General features: G+C 52.0%; 1 protein-coding gene across 1 annotated transcript in view; it reads left to right on the top strand.

The window, feature by feature from the left end:
* The window catches only part of RAB11FIP3 (RAB11 family interacting protein 3), an 89,126-nt gene that overhangs the window by 1,395 nt on the left and 68,404 nt on the right, over positions 1-19,327 (top strand).

The raw sequence follows: 19,327 nt of genomic DNA on the forward strand, positions 1-19,327 counted from the left end.
AGGCTTTCGGTGGAGGAGGGCTTTTTACCCCTGTCCTCCTGCTAGAAACACCTCTCAAAGATAAAACAAAGGCGTTTATTTCAGAAAAACAGCCCTGCAGAGTGGAGGCAGGGAACTTCTTTGTGTTGCTGAGGGGGCACTCTGTGTGCAGGGGGTCTGAAGGTGTGAGCTCAGGTACCTCTACCTGTGCCAGCAGAGAGGTTTTATTCCTAAATCCTCTCTTCTGCCCTGTCCTGTGTGGGCCAGGCTCCCTGTGCCACCGTGCCAGGCTCCCTGTGCCATCACCATGTCCCACTGCTGTCCCCAGCAGAGGAGGCAGCAGCAGACAGTCCATGGAGGCTCCTGCACACGGTGCCACCTCCCCGGGGACTGTGTCCCTTCGTGTCCCTTGGCAGGAGCAGCCCAAGGACGTGGGAAATGGGGACAGGAGGTGGCAGAGACGTGGCAGGTGGCTCTGGGGGTGCAGCTCAGCCCAGCAGTGCCCGGTGCCAGCGTGGGGATGGGGCCGGAGCTCCAGAGGGGTCTCACTGAGCCTGGAAAACACCTCAGGGCATGGCTTAGGAGGGGCTGTGGGCTGCTAAGGTCACCCCAAAGCTCAGGGGGTGTCCCCAGAGGGTTTGTGCCATTGGATGGTGTCCGTCCACATGGATCTGGGTGGGAAGGGGCTCTCTGCAGCTCCCTGTTCCCTCCTGCTGAGCACAGCCTGTGCTGCCCTAAATGATGCTTTGCAAAGCCATTTCTCTTCAGCAGGAGGCTGGCACGGGCAGCTCCTGGCACAGCTGGGCCTGGGCACCTTGGGGACGTTGGTGTGGCAGTGCCTGGGCACTGCAGGGGACTGGCACAGGAGGAAAGGGGGTGCCTGTGTGTGCAGGAGGTCACGCTTGGTGTGAGTCTGCAGCTTGGAAAGGCCCAGGGCACGCTGAGGGAGGAGGAGAAGGGGTTGGTCATTGTGTCTGTAAGCTCCCAGCAGATCAAATTTGTCCCTCTGTGATTACCCAGGCAGCCATCACCCCCTGACCCCTCTCTCACAGCACCCCAGGCATGGTTGTGGCACAACCTTTATTTACACCTTGAGGGTCCCTTTTAGTCCCACAGGAATCACTGAGTCCAGCTCCTGGCCCTGCACAGAGCCCCAACAATCCCACCCTGGGCATCCCTGTCCAAGCACTCCTGGAGCTCTGGCAGCCCCGGGGCTGTGCCCATTCCCTGGGGAGCCTGGGCAGTGCCAGCACCCTCTGGGGATGAACCTTTCCTGAGATCCACCCTGAGCCCCCTGATGTGTGGAGTAATAAAGGGAGGAGCTCTGGAGGAGTTCCTTGACCTATTTTTTGTGAAGCAGCTGAACTTGGGCCCAGAGTGGGGCTTGTGGAAAATGGAGGTCCAGCTCAGGTGGGAGTTAAAGGGCAGAAACAGTGGTCAGGGGATTAAATGGGACCCTGAAGGTGTAAATAAAGCTTGTGCCACAACCATGACTTGAGAGGGGTCGGGGTGTGGTGGCTGCCTGGCTAATCACAGAGGGCAGCTCATGAGGAACAAATTCCAGCCCCTTGCTGGAGGTGCCTCCTTCCCTTTCTCCTGCCCTCCTGCCTGCTGCCCACAGGGCTGGAACAAATGGCTAAACTGGAGCAGGACCAGCAGCTGATCCCCGAGGCTGGGCAGGGCTGCAGGAGAGGCTCTGTGTGTGTGTGTGTGCCCTCATGGATGAGGAGCTGGAGAGCAGCAAGTGTTGTCTTTAGCGCTCAGTCAAACACCAGAGGCATTCACGGGCTGCTGAGTGAGCGCTGTCAGCTCGTTTGGCTGCAACAATTATTAGCTAAATGTCAAAGGGAAGGCACCAGCTGGCGTTTATTCCATAAGCACCGTGGGATTGGGGGTTTCTGCTCGGGTGAATTGGGTGGTTTTCTCTCCACAGCGATCAAAAATGGGATTGGGATGGGGTTTTGCTTAAGCAGCTTGTGGTGTTGGAGGGCTCTGTGGGAGAGCTCTGTGGCAGTGCTGCTGGCATGGGGAAGAGATCAGGGCAGAGATAAAGGCAGTTTGTTTTGATCTGCAGAGATAACAGCTGATAGGGATTGAGATCTTGGCAGTACCTTCATCTCCCGAGGGTGGTGTGGGGGTGACACCTGAGCCAAGGGAAGGGACAGCCTTGGGGATGGTCCAGAGCCCACCTTGAGCAGGGGAGGGACAGCCTTGGGGATGGTCCAGAGCCCACCTTGAGCAGGGGAGGGACAGCCTTGGGGATGGTCCAGAGGGCACCTTGAGCAGGGGAGGGACAGCCTTGGGGATGGTCCAGAGCCCACCTTGAGCAGGGGAGGGACAGCCTTGGGATGGTCCAGAGGGCACCTTGAGCAGGGAAGGGACAGCCTTGGGGATGGTCCAGAGCCCACCTTGAGCAGGGGAGGGACAGCCTTGGGATGGTCCCCCCACAGCCTCTCCCATGAGGGTGTGTGTCCAACACAGATTCGCTCCCATGGACTTCTGATATGCTCCGTGGATTTACAAACACGAAAGGTCTTGAGGACAACTTAACTTTCCTTGAGAACCGCTTGATTTTTCATCCAAACCCCCTGGACTGCTCCCAACCCACCTGGGAGGCAGCTGCCAGGGGTGCTGTGTATTTATTGTCTCCTTCCTCCCCCTTTTCCCTGCGTTTCTCTGAGATCTGCTGCTCCCTGGAGCCACTGGCTGGGACAGAAGGATGGAGGAAGGTTGGCTTAAACAGCGAGCAGGGAGCTGGGGACACACTTGATGTCACTTTTGTGTCACCTTGTAAAGCAGGAGGGGTTGTGTCCTGCAATTCTGGGGTTGCACAGAACCTAAAGCCATTGTGCCGCCACTTTTGGTTTAAGTTTTTATTCCAAAATTAAATTTTCCTGTAGCCCTGCATTGTGTTTGGCTGGCTGGGGTGACAGAGCCCAAGGCTCTTCTGCCTGGATTCATTTCCAGCAGGCTCAGAGGAGAATGGATTGTTTGTGAGGCTGAGGACAAGCGTCCTGCTGGCACCTTGGGTTGTTTTTCCTTTTCTGTTTTGATCTAACAGACAATTGGAGAAGGAAAAGCCTCTTGCACCACATGATCTCACTGCCTTGGCTCAATTAAGAGAAATCCCAGAGTTTGTCTCGCTCACTTCCAGAGGCTCCTGTTCCAAGGGATCTTCAGCCTTTTTTTTCTCCGGTGGATGATCAGTTTGAGCTTCATTCCAGTGTGATTTATTCTGCTTTCTTTAACATTTCCATCCCTCAACACCTGTCCTGCCACCACATCAGCTCATCCTCAGCTGAGCTCTCCATATTCAGCTATTAACTTTCCCTCTGGGGATGGTTCCTGAGGGCTTTTATCAGGTTTTTTTGTACTTTTCTCAGCCTTTTGGAATGGGGTGCCCAGTCTGAGCTGAGAGCTGCAGAACAAATCCCATTTTGGGGCTGGCAGGGATCACTCCAGCCAGCAGCTGCGAAGAATCCTGCGCTTGGTTTTTATTTTTTGAATAAAACAATCTGAAAAGCTGGCAGTTATTTCCTGTAATGAGGTCTGGACAGTGTCAAACTGCATTGCAAACCCTTTTAGAGGTTCCCCTGTGGTGATGCCAGGCTGCTGTTCCTGCTCCCCTCTGATGGATCCCTTGGGAACTGGGTGCTGCCTCCAGGGTTTCCTCCTTCCATCTCCCTGCCCTTGCTGGCCTGGCAGCTGATTTGGGATCTCCTCCCTCATCCCCTTGGTTTTCTCCCACTTCCCTGTGAAATATAATGATCTGTCACGAGGAAACCCCTTTTTTGTTTTTATTTTCCATTTTCTCGTGGTTCTTACCCAGTTTGAGCAGAGGAAATGCTGCTTTTATGAAGAGATTTCTAAAATTACCTCTCATGCTTTCACAGGCCAGTGAGGCTTTAATTGCTCCAACTGTGCTGCTGCTGCTGCTGCTGCACCTTCCAGAGGCTTTAATTGCTGTTTAACTCCATGGAATACCCTGGCCTGGAAGGAGCAGCATTCCAGCTCCTGGATTTGGTTCCTGCTCTGGCTGTGCAGGAGGTGCCTGTGGACACCCCTGTGTGCTTTGGAACAGCAACAAATCTGCAATATTTTGCTTGCTTTGACCAGGGCCCAGTTTTTTCCCCTCCCCAAAGAAAATCATGGCAGGAATTTGTGGGTTTGGGGAGATTGGGTGGGAGCCTTTTCCTCTCCTCCTCCCTCCTCTCCTCCCTCTTCAAAGGGCTTTTACCACCACCAATAAATAGCAGGTCTGTGTGCCCCAGGAGCTGCAAGACAGGAGTTTTTCTTTCTCCCTCAGAGAGGAAAAGGCTTCCAAGCCAACATATTTTGTGTAATTTTGGGCGAGGTGGTGGCTGCTTTGCAAATTCATTTTCAGCTCGCTTGATTCACTTATAAATATCCCCAAAGCCTCCAAGGAGGAGATGATTCCTGTGAGCTGCTCCTGGGTTTTTTTAGCTGCTCCTGCCTGGGTTTGGCTTTAAGCTGCTGGGAGTGGTGGGGAGGGCTGGGTGCAGATCAGAGCTGGGCAGAGCTCTGGTGCTGTGTTTGTGGCTGGGATCAGATGGAGGGATGCTTATCCTGGAGGGATGGAGCCTGCAGGGCTGTGAATGCTCAAAGGCTGGGTTTGTCTCTGTGGGCTGGCAGGAGGGTGCTGCTGGTAATTTTATCCCAGCTCCCAGTTTATTAAATCAACCTTTTCATTCTGCCTGGCTCCTGCAGGTTGAGAGTGCAGTGAATGTGGATTTTTGGGAGAGGGACTGGGGACAAGGGATGGAGGGACAGGGCACAGGGAATGGCTCCCAGTGCCAGAGGGCAGGGATGGATGGGATATTGGGAATTGGGAATTGTTCCCTGTGAGGGAACAATTAGGAATTGTTCCCTGCCCACCCTCACAGGGCAGAATTTCCCTGCAATATCCAATGTAAATCTCTTAGTTCCAACCCATTCCCCCTTGTCCTGTCACTGTCTGCCTGTGTGAAATTCCTTCTCCCTCTTCTTTATAACCCCCTGTAAATACTGAGAGAGGAGAGGAGGATTCACAAGAAGGTTCCTCCCAGGAGCAGAGTATTTCCTGAGGCTGTGATTGATTAAAATTGGATTGGGGTCACCATAATTAACTGGGATATGATAGTGCACCACAAGACAGGGCTCATTTGGAGCTGCTCTTGCTCACAGAGCCCTCTCCCAAAGCATTCCCAGGCTGCTGATAGCATTATGTAACTCAGCCCAGACAATAATTGGTAATCATTACCATTGCCCACAGAATTCCTCTGCACTTTATTCCTGTTTGACTTTCGTTTGCTGCTCATTGTCAGAGGAATGATCTGCTTGGAACCCAGGGGCCTTTTTTTTTTTTTTTTCCCCCTAATTCCTGGCTTTGGAATTTTACAAAACAAATGAATTCCCTTTAACCTCTGCTGCTGGGCCACCCTCAGCATCCCCTCTGCCATGGCACCAATGTTTTTCCTAGGAGTGGAGCCTGAACAGCAATGAACCAACATTGTTCCAGCTCTGGGAGTCTGCTGGCAGTGAGGCATGGCTTGCTTCTCCCTGTTCCTCATGCCTGGCTCCATCTCTCCATCATTCCTGTGTGGGTTCCTGGCCCTGTCAGCCCTGGGGGAGCAGTGGGAGCCCTTCCCTCTGTGTGGTTCTGTGAGTTCAGGCACCTGTGGAGAATGGAGATACAAAGCTGCCAGACTGGTTCTGCTGGGCTGGCACTCAGGGAGGCTCTGGGGAGCTCTGGGATCCATCTCTGCTCCATCACTGCCAGGGCCACCCCTGAAAGGCGTCCCCAGTGCCACAGCCACATCTTTGTGAGCTCTTCAGGGATGGGGACCCTCCACTGCTCTGGGCAGCTGTGCCAGGGCCTGACCACCCCTTCCCATGAAGGAATTTTCCCAATATCCAACCTGGCCCAGCCTGAGGCTGTTTCCCCTTGTCCTGTCCCTGTTCCCTGGGACTCCTCCTGCTGTCCCCTCCTGTCAGGAGCTGTGCAGAGCCACAGGGTCCCCCCTGAGCCTCATTTGCTCCAGGCTGAGCCCCTTCCCAGCTCCCTCAGCCCCTCCTGGTGCTCCAGCCCCTTCCCAGCTCTGTTCCCTCCCCTGGACACCCTCCAACCCCTCAATGTCCTTGTGAGGGTCCCACCTGGGTGATGGGTTTAGATGAGCCTGAGGGAGGTTTTGCCTCCCCAAACTGCTGAAAATGAGAGTTTGCTGAGGATTGGGAGCCCTGTTCCCTCGCCTGGACCCCTCCAGGTGTGTTTGGTCAGGAGGGCCCAGAGCTGCCCTGGGGCTGATCCCAGGCCTTGTCCCCATGTGCAGGTGCCTGTGGACACACAGAGGGACTCTGCCCTTGGGGATTTGTGCATTTTGTACCTGCAGTGCCTCTCCCACATGCCAGAAGCATTCCCAGCTGCTCCCAGAGTGCAGTCCCTGCTCTGGGTGTGCTCTGGGCTGCCCTCCTGACAAGGTTTTTGGGACATCTGTAGTGCAGCCGGTGCTGAGCCAGCCCAGTGTGCAGGACTTGGTGCTTCCCTCACTGTCCCACATCAGTTAAAGCTCCTCTCAGCTTTCCTTTTCCACTTTCAGACCTTTGCATCTTTCGGTCCCCTTCCACACATGGGATGGTGCTGGGGCTGATGCTTTAGGTCCAGGCCTGAGGCCTCCAGCAGAGGCAGGACTGCAGCCACAGGGGGAGGAACAGCAGGGATCTCCTCAGGCTGCTCAGAATCACTGGTTGTTCATATCCTCATGTGTTTGTGCTTTGGATCTTCCAGTATTGTGTGGGAAGGGACCTTAAAGCCCACCCAGTGCCACCCCTGCCATGGCAGGGACACCTCCCACTGTCCCAGGCTGCTCCCAGCCCTGCCCAGCCTGGCCTTGGGCACTGCCAGGGATCCAGGGGCAGCCACAGCTGCTCTGGGCACCCTGTGCCAGGGCCTGCCCACCCTCACAGGGAACAATTCCCAATTCCCAATATCCCATCCATCCCTGCCCTCTGGCACTGGGAGCCATTCCCTGTGTCCTGTCCCTCCATCCCTTGTCCCCAGTCCCTCTGCAGCTCTCCTGGAGCCCCTTCAGGCCCTGGCAGGGGCTCTGAGGTGTCCCTGGAGCTTCTCCTCTCCAGGTGAGCACCCCCAGCTCTGCCAGCCTGGCTCAGAGCAGAGGGGCTCCAGCCCTGGAGCATCTCCATGGGCTCTGGAATGACTGCAGCTCCATGTCCTTATGCTGGAGGCCTTGGATGTGCTGGTGTCACATCAGAGACAGCTCCAGGCTGAAAGAGAGCTCTGTATCCACAGGGGTGTCCCAGATCACATCAGTGGTGCCTGGCAGGAACCTTGTTCTGGGATCCCAAAATTCCAAGGCCAAGGAGCAGCCCTGAAGGTGCCATGGAGCCATGGCAGTGCCAGCCTGGGCTCCCTGCACGGCTCACAGCTCCAGGAATGGTCTCCTCTCCCAGATCTTGGGTTCTGATGAGGCTCCCATTCCCTGCAGAGCTTTTGCTGGAGCTGGTGTGGGGCAGAGTAAATTATTAATGGTGCTGTGGGTTGTGGGGGAGGGAGGAGGAGGGGCCATGGCCAAGGAGAGCCATGGGGACAATTCCTGCCAAAGTGCCACTGGTGCTGAGCTGGATGCTTGGTGCTGGCTCCATGGGGAGAGCAGCTGGGATGTTGGTTTCTCGGCTGTTTGGGTGACCTGGAAAGGCCCGGGGTGGCCTTGGACAGTCTGGCGCTTCTAAGGACGAGGAGAGGCTTCAGATCTTTTCTCAGTCTCAGTGTTTATTAATTGTTTATCTAAAAGATTTTCTCTTGGCCCAACAGAGGTCTGCACAGCAGCCAGCCATGAGCACACTGAGAGCCCCCGGGGCGGTCACTTATCTTTATACCCAAAACTACGTATACAATATTTACCTATTTCCCCCAATACCTTTCACCCTTATTGACCAGTGCACTTTTAGTAATAACCAATCCCAAAGTGCCAACATCACCACAGAAGATGGAGGCCAAGAAGAAGAAGAAGAAGAAGAAGGACAGGACACGCCCCAATTCCTCCATCTTACTTCTTTAGACCCCCCTGTACAGAAATCTTAAACCCTGTGTCTCACACTCTAATTAACTTATCCCTTCACCATTTACCCCAGTGAAATCCTCCCATCCTCATACAGGTGTTGTCTCCCGTGCAGGATCAAAGTCCAGCCACCAGACACTGCTGGCAACATCCCAGGACCTCTGAGCCCCCCAAGGGTGGTCTCGGTCACTCTGCACATCAGTCCTGAGGTGCTGAGATCCCACACTGGGAGAGCCCAAATCCCTGAGAGTGGTGGTGGATCCTGCCCTGGCACACAGCTCTGCTGCTGCTGGGGCTGGGCTGGGCTTTTCCTCCAGGGAGCTGAGGATGGGTCAGCCTGTCCTGGTTTGGAAAGGCTAAGGAAGGCAGGAGCCTCCCCTGAAATGGAAAATGCAAACCCTCTCCCTCTGAATTATTGTCATTTTGAAATTAAGGGGCTCTCAGCAAAGATATGGGAATAGGAATAACAGCTCTTTATTAGAGAAGAAAATAAAAATAAAATAAAATAAAGATGCAATGATACAAAACAACACTGCCAGAGTCAGAATAGGAGCTGACACTCTCTTGGTCAGGGTCTCATTCCATGGCCCTCCTGCAGTGCCAGCTGTGGCTCTGCTGCAGCAGGGATCCTGCACAAGGGGGGAGTTTTCCTCTGCAGCTCCAGGGCTGCTGCAGATGGGCCTGGGCTCCCTCTGGCCATGCAGGGCAGCAGAAAGCTGCTCCTCTGGCAATGCAGGGGGCAAAGGCTGCTGTGCTGTGCCAGGCCCAGATTGGATCCAGGCAGGAATGCTTGGCTCCATCTCCCCATGGGATGCTGGGATTGGATCAGCCCTGCAGGGACACTCAGTGGCCCTGGACAGCAGAGATCTCCTGCAGGGAGGGTTGGCTGGGGGAGAGATAAAGAAAAAACTGCCCATGAACAGAGGATACCTGCCCCAGCTCTGACAGATGGGAACAGAACACACAGCCCCAGCTGCATCTTCCAGCCTGAGACAGCCCAGTGGGTCAGGGATGAGGCTTCTCATGGCTGTGGCCTTGGCCCAGGCACTTTATTCCTGATTTTGGTCAGAATTTTTCCCTCTCTAGGGAGAAAACTGCTCTTAAAGCAGGGAATTATGGAGGCTGCTGGGAGACTTCTCCCATCCAGCTCCTTGGAGTGCCACAGCAAATTCCCACATTCTGTGATTCTGTTGAAGCTGAAGCACTGAGGGACAGTGGTGTTTGCTGGGAATTTGTGTGCTGGGCACACAAACATGAATTCCTGAGTTCCTTTTTTTGTCCTGGTGTGTCCCAGCTCTGTGTGGCATGGGCTGGTGACAGCTCTGGGGGTGTCCTGTCAGGGAATGGCTCCCAGTGCCAGAGGGCAGGGATGGATGGGATATTGGGAATTGGGAATTGTTCCCTGTGAGGGTGGGCAGGCCCTGGCACAGGGTGCCCAGAGCAGCTGTGGCTGCCCCTGGATCCCTGGCAGTGCCCAGTGGGGGTTACAGCTTTGTTTCCAGGCTGTTTCCCTGTTTGGCAGCGTGGTGAGCAGCCTCAGACCACCCCAATTTATTTATTTTAATATTATTTTTAATAACACACTGTAGTTTTCCATAAGAAAGATCTCCAATTCCCCCTGTGCAGTGTCCTGTGGTGAAATGCCAGGGCTGTTGTGTTGTGTCTGAGTCACTGCTGCTGCTGGAAGGGCTCCTCAGCCTGTTCTGCTTCCTCCTGTCCCCTGAGGAGGAGGAGGAGAGGCAGAGGGAGAGGAGCTGCGTCATCTGGCAGGGCCTGGCTGTGGGAAATGCATCTGCCAGAGTGCAGGGGAAGCTGGGCTCCAGCAGCATGTGAGCAAGGAGCCCAGAGCTTGTAGAGAGAGCAAAGGGTGAGGCTGCTGTGGGCACAGGGCTGCTCTGCCATCCCATATCCCATATCTCACATCCCATATCCCATATCCCATATCCCACATCCCATATCCCACATCCCATATCCCATATCCCATATCCCACATCCCATATCCCATATCCCACATCCCATATCCCACATCCCATATCCCACATCCCATATCCCATATCCCATATCACATATCCCATATCCCATATTCCATATCCACAAAGGTGAAGCTGCTGTGGGCACAGGGCTGCTCTGCCATCCCACATCCCATATCCCATATCCCCTATCCCATATCCCTTATCCCATATCCCATATCCCATATCCCTTATCCCATATGCCACATCCCACATCCCACATCCCACATCCCACATCCCACATCCCACATCCCATATCCCACATCCCATATCCCATATCCCACATCCCATATCCCACATCCCACATCCCATATCTCACATCCCATATCCCATATCCCACATCCCACATCCCACATCCCATATTCCATATCCCATATCCACAAAGGTGAAGCTGCTGTGGGCACAGGGGCTGCTCTGCCATCCCATATCCCTTATCCCATATCCCATATCCCACATCCCTTATCCCATATCCCATATCCCACATCCCATATCCCTTATCCCATATCCCACATCCCATATCCCATATCCCTTATCCCATATCCCATATCCCATATCCCATATCCACAAAGGGTGAAGCTGCTGTGGGCACAGGGCTGCTCTGCCATCCCACATCCCATATCCCTTATCCCATATCCCATATCCCTTATCCCATATCCCCACATCCCTTATCCCATATCCCTTATCCCATATCCCATATCCCACATCCCTTATCCCATATCCCATATCTCTTATCCCATATCCCACATCCCAAATCCCATATCCCATATATATCCCATATCCCACATCCCACATCCACAAAGGGTGAGGCTGCTGTGGGCACAGGGCTGCTCTGCCATCCCACATCCCAAACAAACACCGCACAAAATCCCCAGCAAACACAGAAACCAGGGGCTCTGCTTGGAGAAGGTTTTTCTGCCCTGATGGGGGAATGGGGGGATGACACCCAGCCCCAGGCTGGGTGTGGAGGCTGCTGGGGATGTCCTGTGTCCTCCTGTGTCCTGTCAGTGTCCCTTGGCTGGGCAGGGATGAGGAGGCAGCTGTTAGCTCCCTTTTGCCTGGCCACATTCCCTGTTTTTTCCAAGGGAGTGGCTGCTCTTCGCCCTGCTCACTGTGGGTGTGTGTGTGAGCAGTTTACAGCTGGGGGATAAACCAAAATTTGGATATCCTTGTGGAATTATTTTTCTGTGTTTGCTACATGGGTGCAGCAAGGAGCTGTTACTCTCTGGCTGCTTGGAGCTCTGGGACTGCTGTCCTGGCAGGGAGGGTGCACAGTGTCACAGACATCTTTTATGAAAAATCCTTTCCTTAAGTTTTTCCTCCTGAGGAGCTGAGAGGCCTCAGAAACAAAATGTAAACAATTATTATCTGCTGCTGTGGAATGCAACAGGTGCATCTGTGATTGGTCTCATGTGGTTGTTTCTGATTAATGGCCAATCGCAGTCAGCTGGCTCAGACAGAGAGCCAAGCCACAAACCTTTATAATCATTCTTTCTGATTCTATTATTAATTAGCTAGCCTTCTGGTGAAACCTTGTCTTCTATTCTTTTAGTATATGTTGCATAGTCATACACTTCATACATGATGCATAAATTCCATTCAAACACAGGATTCTGTCTGGTCATTGTCAACTTCTTCCTCTGAATCCTGACAGCACCTTCCAGGCAGGAAGAAGTTCATTTCTTCTGATAATGGAGCAATAAATTTCTTTTTCTCTGAAAGATTCAGATGTCCTGGGGCTGCTATCTCGCTGCAAGTCCTTTCTTTTAAACAAAGCATCTTACATAGCATAGTTTCTATTTTAACAATTTTTATAACCTAAATCTATATTTACCACAGTACTTAAGAGAATCAATCCAGCATTACTTTCTAACACAACACATATAATATGCATTTTAATATTTGCAAAAAGCCCAGTCATAAAATACATGCATTTTTTCACAGTACACTTTTAATGTAATATATATCATAAAATAATAAATCAGCCTTCTGAAACATGGAGTCAACATTCTCATCTCTTCCCTCATCCTCAGACCCCTGTGAACACCATCACAGCACAGAGCAGAGCAGGGTTTGTGGAACCTTCCCTGAAGGGTCCATGGGGAATTTTGGGAGCTTTGGTTTGGAACAGGAGCGTGCTGGGCGTGCAGTGGGAGCGTTCTGGAGACCCTGGTTTGGAGCAGGAGGGCTCTTTGTGTGTAGCAGGGAATTCTCTTGTGCTCTGAGCTGCTCCTCCAGGCTGTGTGGGCACCCATCCCATGGTGGCACAGAGGTGGCTCTTGCCTGCCAGCCTGGCACACCCCTGCAGAGCCGTGGGGGCAGATCCAGGCTGTTGCTGTGCTTTGGGAGGCGCCATGGGCTGGTTCTTGCTGTGCTGATGCCTTCATGCCCAGAGCTTCCAGTCCCTCAGGTGCTGGGCTTCCCAAACTATGCATGGCATCTCAGCCTCTTCTGCCTTGCTCCAGGAATCTACCTCTGAGCCTCTGATCCCTTCTGGGCTCCTTTTCCCTCTCTGGCAGTGTGCTGTGTGTCCTTCACACAAACAGCCCTTTCTGGAGCTGCCTGAGGAGGTGCCAAAGGGAGGGGAATAACCTGAAGCAGCTCTGAAAAAGAAATGAGTTTTTATATTTTGCTGGGCTCTGGTTCAGGCTTGTTTGTGGCACAATAAGCTCAGTTTTGCCAGGGTGGCAGGCGCAGCAGGGCTGGGCAGGCAGGTTCCTTCTCTCCTGCTCAGCTGCTGCTGTTTGCAGCTCCAGATCACTGCCCCAGAGGTTCCCTGTGTCCCCCAGAATCCCAACATTTACAGCTGGGAGGAGCAGCTCCCTGCCCTGCACAGCTGGAGAGAGCCCAGGGGAGCCCAAGGATGGAGCCCCTCTGCTCTGGCCGAGCTGGGGGTGCTCACACACTCTGCTGTGGTTCAAGATAAGGCTCCAAGGACTTTGTTTTCCAAACTCCTTCCAGCCTATTTCCTACTGGGCAAACACTTCAAATGGATCTTTTCTGACCAGCAGAGAAATTTTTCACCATAGCCCTGCACTTGGGTCCTGCCTTCAGGACATCCCTGTCCCCTTTACACTCCAACCCTTCCCTCTACACAATAAATTTATTTCCTTGGTATTTTCAGGCTTCAAGATAGCAAATTATCACCATGGACTGATTTGGGAGAGCTGGAGCCCCTCTGCTCTGGAGCCAGGCTGGCAGAGCTGGGGGTGCTCCCCTGCAGAGGAGAAGCTCCAGGGACACCTCAGAGCCCCTGCCAGGGCCTGAAGGGGCTCCAGGAGAGCTGCAGAGGGACTGGGGACAAGGGATGGAGGGACAGGACACAGGGAATGGCTCCCAGTGCCAGAGGGCAGGGATGGATGGGATATTGGGAATTGGGAATTGTTCCCTGTGAGGGTGGGCCGGCCCTGGCACAGGGTGCCCAGAGCAGCTGTGGCTGCCACTGGATCCCTGGCAGTGCCCAAGGCCAGGCTGGGCAGGGCTGGGAGCAGCCTGGGACAGTGGGAGGTGTCCCTGCCATGGCAGGGGTGGCACTGGGTGGATTTCAGGTCCCTTCCCACGCAGATAATTCAGTGATTCTCTGACTGTAAGCCATGTATGAGTTACAGCCTGTACAGTGTGCTTGGGAGGGTGAGTGTGCCAGGCCATGGAGGATTCAGTCTGGGATTTGCCCATGGGTGTTTTGTGCTGCTTTCCATCCTGGAGGGGAGCACAGGGAAGCAAACCCCGAAAATCCTGGATTTACACACTTAAAATTCTGGATTTCTGAGCCTGGGCAGCCTCTGGAACCAAACAGCCCCATCACAGGAACACCTGGGTTTGCTGCAGGGAGCTTTGCCACAGCAGGCAAAAAAACATTCAGCATCTTAAAATGCCTCATCCTCAGTGTGTGACCTCCTGGAGTGTTTGGTTGGGTTGGGTTTGTGGGTTTTTTTTTGGTTTTTTGGGTGTTTTGGGTTTTTGTTTGTTTGTTTGTTTTTTGGTTTGGTTGGGTTTTTTTGGTTGGTTGGGGGGTTTTTGGGGTTTTTTTTTTTTGGTTTTTTTGGGGTTTTTTTGGTTTGTTTTTTTTTTTTTTTTTTTTTTTTTTGTTTTTGGGTTTTTGTTGGTTGGTTGGGTTTTTTTTTTTGGGGGGGGGGGGTTTTGGGGGTTTTTTTTTTGGTTGCTTGTTTGGTTTGGTTTTTTTTTTCTTTTTTGTTTTTTTTTTTTCTATTTTTGTTCAGATCAGCTCCAAACCCTGGGAAGCTCCTGTCCCTGTTCTGTAGGACAGCAAGGGTGGCTCTGGGTGGCACTGAGCTCTGTCCCAGGGTGGCTCCACCCAGGTGTGTGTGTGTTTTACCCTGAGCAGCAGCCAGGCTCTAAACCTTTCCTTCTTTCTTGATTTAACCCAGCCTCCTGCCCCTGAGCCGTGTTTGGAAGGGTGAGAACAGGTTTCTCTTGTCATCAGAGGAACAGAAGCTACAAACAAAGGCTTGGAGGGTGGAGGAAGAGCCCTCTTGAAGTTCATTAAACAAATAAATGTTTAGAGCAGAGCATGGTGGCTGCTGAAGCCTTTGAGCACTTAGGGAGCTACAGGAAATGTGGAACACTTGAGACAAACAATTAAATTTGGATTAAAACCATCTCAGCGTAACTTATATTCCTGCTAATGTTTCCAAACCATCCTTGAAGTTGTTTGTTTAAATACATTTTTATGCTTCAGCGGCAACAATTGAGGGATAATTTGGAAATGTCACATTTGGCATTTGAGAACACACTTAAATAGCACAAACTGAGGCTCCTGCTGAGCAGGGAGGTGTTCCTGCCTCCAGATATCCATGGAGCTGCTGGGGTCAGGCCAGAAAGGTCCTGTACAGACCAGAGGAATTTCTGCCAGCAGGGAAAATCTCAGGTTTCTGTGGTTGAGATGACCCCAAGGTATTCAAGAATCTTTTTCCCAGCCCTGCTACCAAGGAAGAAGTTGAGATTGCTCAGTTCTGCTTTCCAAGATTGTTTATTTTCTCTTATCTGTTCCATTCTCTCTCTGACCTGCTGAGATCTGTCCTGCAGGTTGGGTTGTGGCACAGCCCCTGCCCTTGGTGTGGTGTTGGCTTTTTATACTAAAAACTACTTGTACTTTATTTACAATAATTTTCCAATACCTATCACCTGTGTTAGACAGTCTGTCTCTACTCTAAACCAATCCAGAAGTGTCACCATCACAGCAGAAGATGGAGGACAAGAAGAAGAAGAAGACAAAGATGAAGAAGAAGAAAAGAAGAAGGAAACAAGAAGAAGGAAACAAGAAGAAGAAAACAAGAAGAAGAAAACAAGAAGAAGGAAACAAGAAGAAGAAAACAAGAAGAAGAAAACAAGAAGAAGAAAACAAGAAGAAGAAAACAAGAAGGAGACGAAGAACAAGAAGAAGAAAAAGAAGAAGGACAGGATGTGCCCAGATTCCTCCATTTTGCCTCTTGAACTCCCATTCTAAAACCCCAAAATTCTACTTTTTCACCCTGTGACAAATTCACTATCGTTCTACTCAAACTCTTGTGGCCTTGTAAATCCTCACACAAAGTTGGGAATTGTTTCCATGGGCTAAAATCAAGGCCAAAGGTGTTTTTGGTATTTGTGACTCCATGCCAAGGTGTCTGAGCCCCCTGTGAGGGTCTTGACTCATCCAGGGCAGCCAGAGGAATGTCCTGGGATCCCACAGGAAAATACCCCAAAATTCCAGCTGTGAGTGCTGCAGGTGGAGGAGATCTCCACAGTTCACTCCAGGCCTGGCTGGGTCTGTTTGTCCTGGTTTCTCATGGCTGTGGGCAGGAAGGATGTGGTCCTCAGGCTTCTTTGGCTGCCAGCTCTTTGAAACACATTCTGGCTTTTTTTCCTGCTTCCGTGGTGAATTTGGAGTGTTTGAGGGAAAGTCTTCTCCTCTGCAGGCTCCTGATGAGTGGGGGGGATCTGGTCCTCAGCATCAGCTTTGGGCTGGTGCTGGCTCACAGCTGGCTTGGAGATCTCTTCCTCCCCCTTCCAAAAGAGGAAAAGAGGAGTTTGGTGGGGAGGGAATTCTCTGCTGCCCAGTCTGTATTTGCATTTTCCACTCTGGTATTTCCTGCAGAAGGAGCCTGGGAGAGGCTTTGGGGCAAGACTGGGGGAGAAACTGCCCCAGGGAGGTGATGAACAGCAAAAGCTGTGGCAGGCTGAGAGCTTTTCTCTTGGATTCCTGGAAAAGGAGGATTTGTTAGGCAAGAGGGTTTGTAAGCCAAGGATCTCTTCCTGGAAGAGGAATCTGTCTTCCCTTTGGTAATTTGCTCACTTTGCTCCTTCTCTGTCTTGGTTTGTGGGTGGTTTCTCTCCCATTCCTCTGCTTTTTAATACTTGCAGGTTTATCCTTACCATAATTTATTATGGTTTATTTATTATTTATTTGTTATTTTTAAATTTATTATTTATTTAATACTTGTAGGTTTATCCTTACCATAATTATTCCCCTGCCGAACACAGGGGAATATAATATATAATTCTTCTAACTTAAATAGGAGCTCTGATTATTTCTTCTGTGTCAGGAAAAGATGAGAACAAACCAGGCTGGGGTTTCCTTTGTCTCCTGCTCAGGAAGGTGTCTGGATGTTGCAGTGCTGGAGCCTGGGGATGAAGGGATGGGAGGGATGAAGGGATGAAGGGATGGGAGGGCTGAGCTGATCTCTGGGCCAGATTAGGGAGAGATGTTGCAGAAAGCTTCTTCACCAGGCTTGCTTGTGGTGGACCTTTAAATAGAGACTGAGCAGGCTGGATCTGCCTGCTGAGCTCCTCCTGGAGCTTTGGGAAAGGCTGGGAGAGCAAAATCCTGGCAGCAGCCCTGGGTCAGCACTGCCATTTGTGAAATAAATAATGCAGCTCTTGCACTGCTCACTCACAATTGGCCAGGGCTGCTCCCTGCAATGAGATCCTCCCCTCGGGGGTGTTTTAAAGGTTACTTAATTAGGTGTAATTGCAGCAGAATAGAGACCTGCTTTGAGGTTCTGAGTGCTCTGTGGAGTGCCAGCTCCTTCAGAAGTTTGGGAGGCAGATGCTGAGAGCAGGGCTGGGGCCAGGGCTCTCAGCCTCCCCTGGGCCTGGCTGTTTATGGTGATGAACCACAGCAGTGGAGGGCTGGGAGGCTGTTCTGGCTTTGGGAATGCTGCAGCTGTGCTTCCCATCCCTGCAGCAGTGTGGGGAGCTGTGCTCACCCCGTCAGCAGCCAGCACAGGGCAGGGGTGTGCTCTGAGCCCACAGAAATGCTGCATTAGCAGGGATCAGGCATTTCAGCTGATCCCACTGCAGCCCATGGGCTCAGGGAGTGGGGGAATCTGTCCTCTGTGGGACAGCTGTGTCTTTGGCACAGCCCCTTTGGTTTGGCTGCAGCAGTTCCAGCCTGTTTCCCAAAGGTGAAAAAAAGGATACTCTGCCTTCTGTCATCAGCATTTAAAAATATTACACGTTTTCCTTTGGTTTAGCCCTGAGAGGCAAGGTGGGCTTTCAGGGAGCTTTGGCTCATGCCTGGTGTTAAACACAGAGGGTGGAGGTGCTGCATCCACCTTTGTGTAACCATGAGAGGTTTTACACAGGGTGTTCCCACTCAGGTGGGTTCCTGTGGGCCTGAGCAGAGAGGACAGCAGCTGCTGTGAGCCCTCCTTCCTTTGCAGTGCTAAAAATGCCTCACTTTGGCACTTCTGCTCGTCCTTCCCTCTGCCTGAGTTCAGGGATTGTCTCACAGTACAGAGATACAGGATGTTCAGAGCAGATCTGGGCTTCTGGCAGGCAGGGGAGAGTAATTAAAGTTACATGAGAAGTGCTTGGATTTTCATGTCCTGCCACAGCCAAGCAGGACACCAGGACCTTTTTCCTTTTTTCCTCTGTTTTCTTTTTCCCCATTTTTCTCCTTTTTCTCCTTTCCCCCCCTTTTCCTCCTTCTTTTCCCCTTCATTTCCCCTGCTTTTCACACCTTTTCCCCCCCTTTTCTCCCCCTTCCCCCCCCCCCTTCTTTCCCCCTTTTTTCCCCTTTTTTTTTTCCTTTTTACCTTTACTCCTTTTCCCTTTTTTCCTTTTCTCCTTTTCCCTCCCCATTTGCTTGGGTATTTTGAGATCTTTATCAGGAATATATCAGTACTCTTTCCTCCTCTTTCCCCCCTTTGGATTTGCCCCCAGACTGTGTAGATTAGAGCATCCCTGGGGGTTGATTTTATTCCCAGGGCAGGACATGGAATCATCATCCCTGTGGGACCCCGCATGATTTGATGCTCTGAGCTCCTCCAGCTCTTCTTAGGGGTGCTGTGGCCACTAGAAATCTCCCACCCCCCTTTCCCCTCCAAATAATGTCTTTCTGAGATCTGTTTCAGCCCTGACCTGTGCCAGGATATGGGGGAAAGCTGCTGGCAGGCTCAGGGCTTGCAGGGGGTGTTGGCTGCCCAGAATTCCCTCAGGGATCCCACCTCAAACAAGCCCAGTGGATATTCTGTCCTGCTAAATCCATCTGGGGTGTGCTGCAGGCATGGAGCATCCCTGAGGATGGAGAGGAGAGGCCCAAAGCTTCCTTCTCCTTTTCTAAACAGGGAATTCACAGCTGGGGAATCCTTCACCTCCCTGGGAAACTTCCCCTGCCAAGGCTTTGTGTGTGAGCTGGAGTGTGGAGCTGTCACTGCTGGAGCTCAGGGTCATTTGCTGAGCTGAGCTCAGTGCACCAAAGCAAGGAAACTCTTTTTGTGCAGCGAGGGCCCCATGGCATGGCAGAGTGGGCTCTGAGCCCCTGGGATTGGAGGTGGAGCAGCCTGGGGTGTGCCCAGGATGCAGGGCTGTGGGGTGGGGATGCTGCAGGGAGTCCCTGTGGCGCTGCTGAGGTGCCAGGGGACCTCCCCTCATTGTCCCCTCCTGCCCCGTGTCCTTTTCCAGGAGGAATCCCCTGGTCTGGTCATGTCCCTGGCACAGGAGTGACCAGAGCCCCCTTGGCAGGTGCCACCCCCTGTCACAGACACATTTTATGAAAAATACTTTTGCCAGGATTTCTTCTCCTGAGAAGCTGAGAGGCCTCAGAAATGAAATATAAACAATAATTATTTGCTGCTGTGGGATGTGGCAGGTGAATCTTTGATTGATCTCATGTGAATTGTTTCTACTTGATGACCAATCCCAGCCCAGCTGTGTCAGGACTCTGGTCAGTCACAAGATTTTATCATAATTCTTTTCCTTTCAAGCCTTCTGATGAAATCCTTTTTTTCTATTCTTTAGTATAGTTTTTTATATAATATATAA

The sequence above is a fragment of the Melospiza melodia genome, chromosome 18, assembly GCF_035770615.1.
Source record: "Melospiza melodia melodia isolate bMelMel2 chromosome 18, bMelMel2.pri, whole genome shotgun sequence".
Taxonomy (NCBI): domain Eukaryota; kingdom Metazoa; phylum Chordata; class Aves; order Passeriformes; family Passerellidae; genus Melospiza; species Melospiza melodia.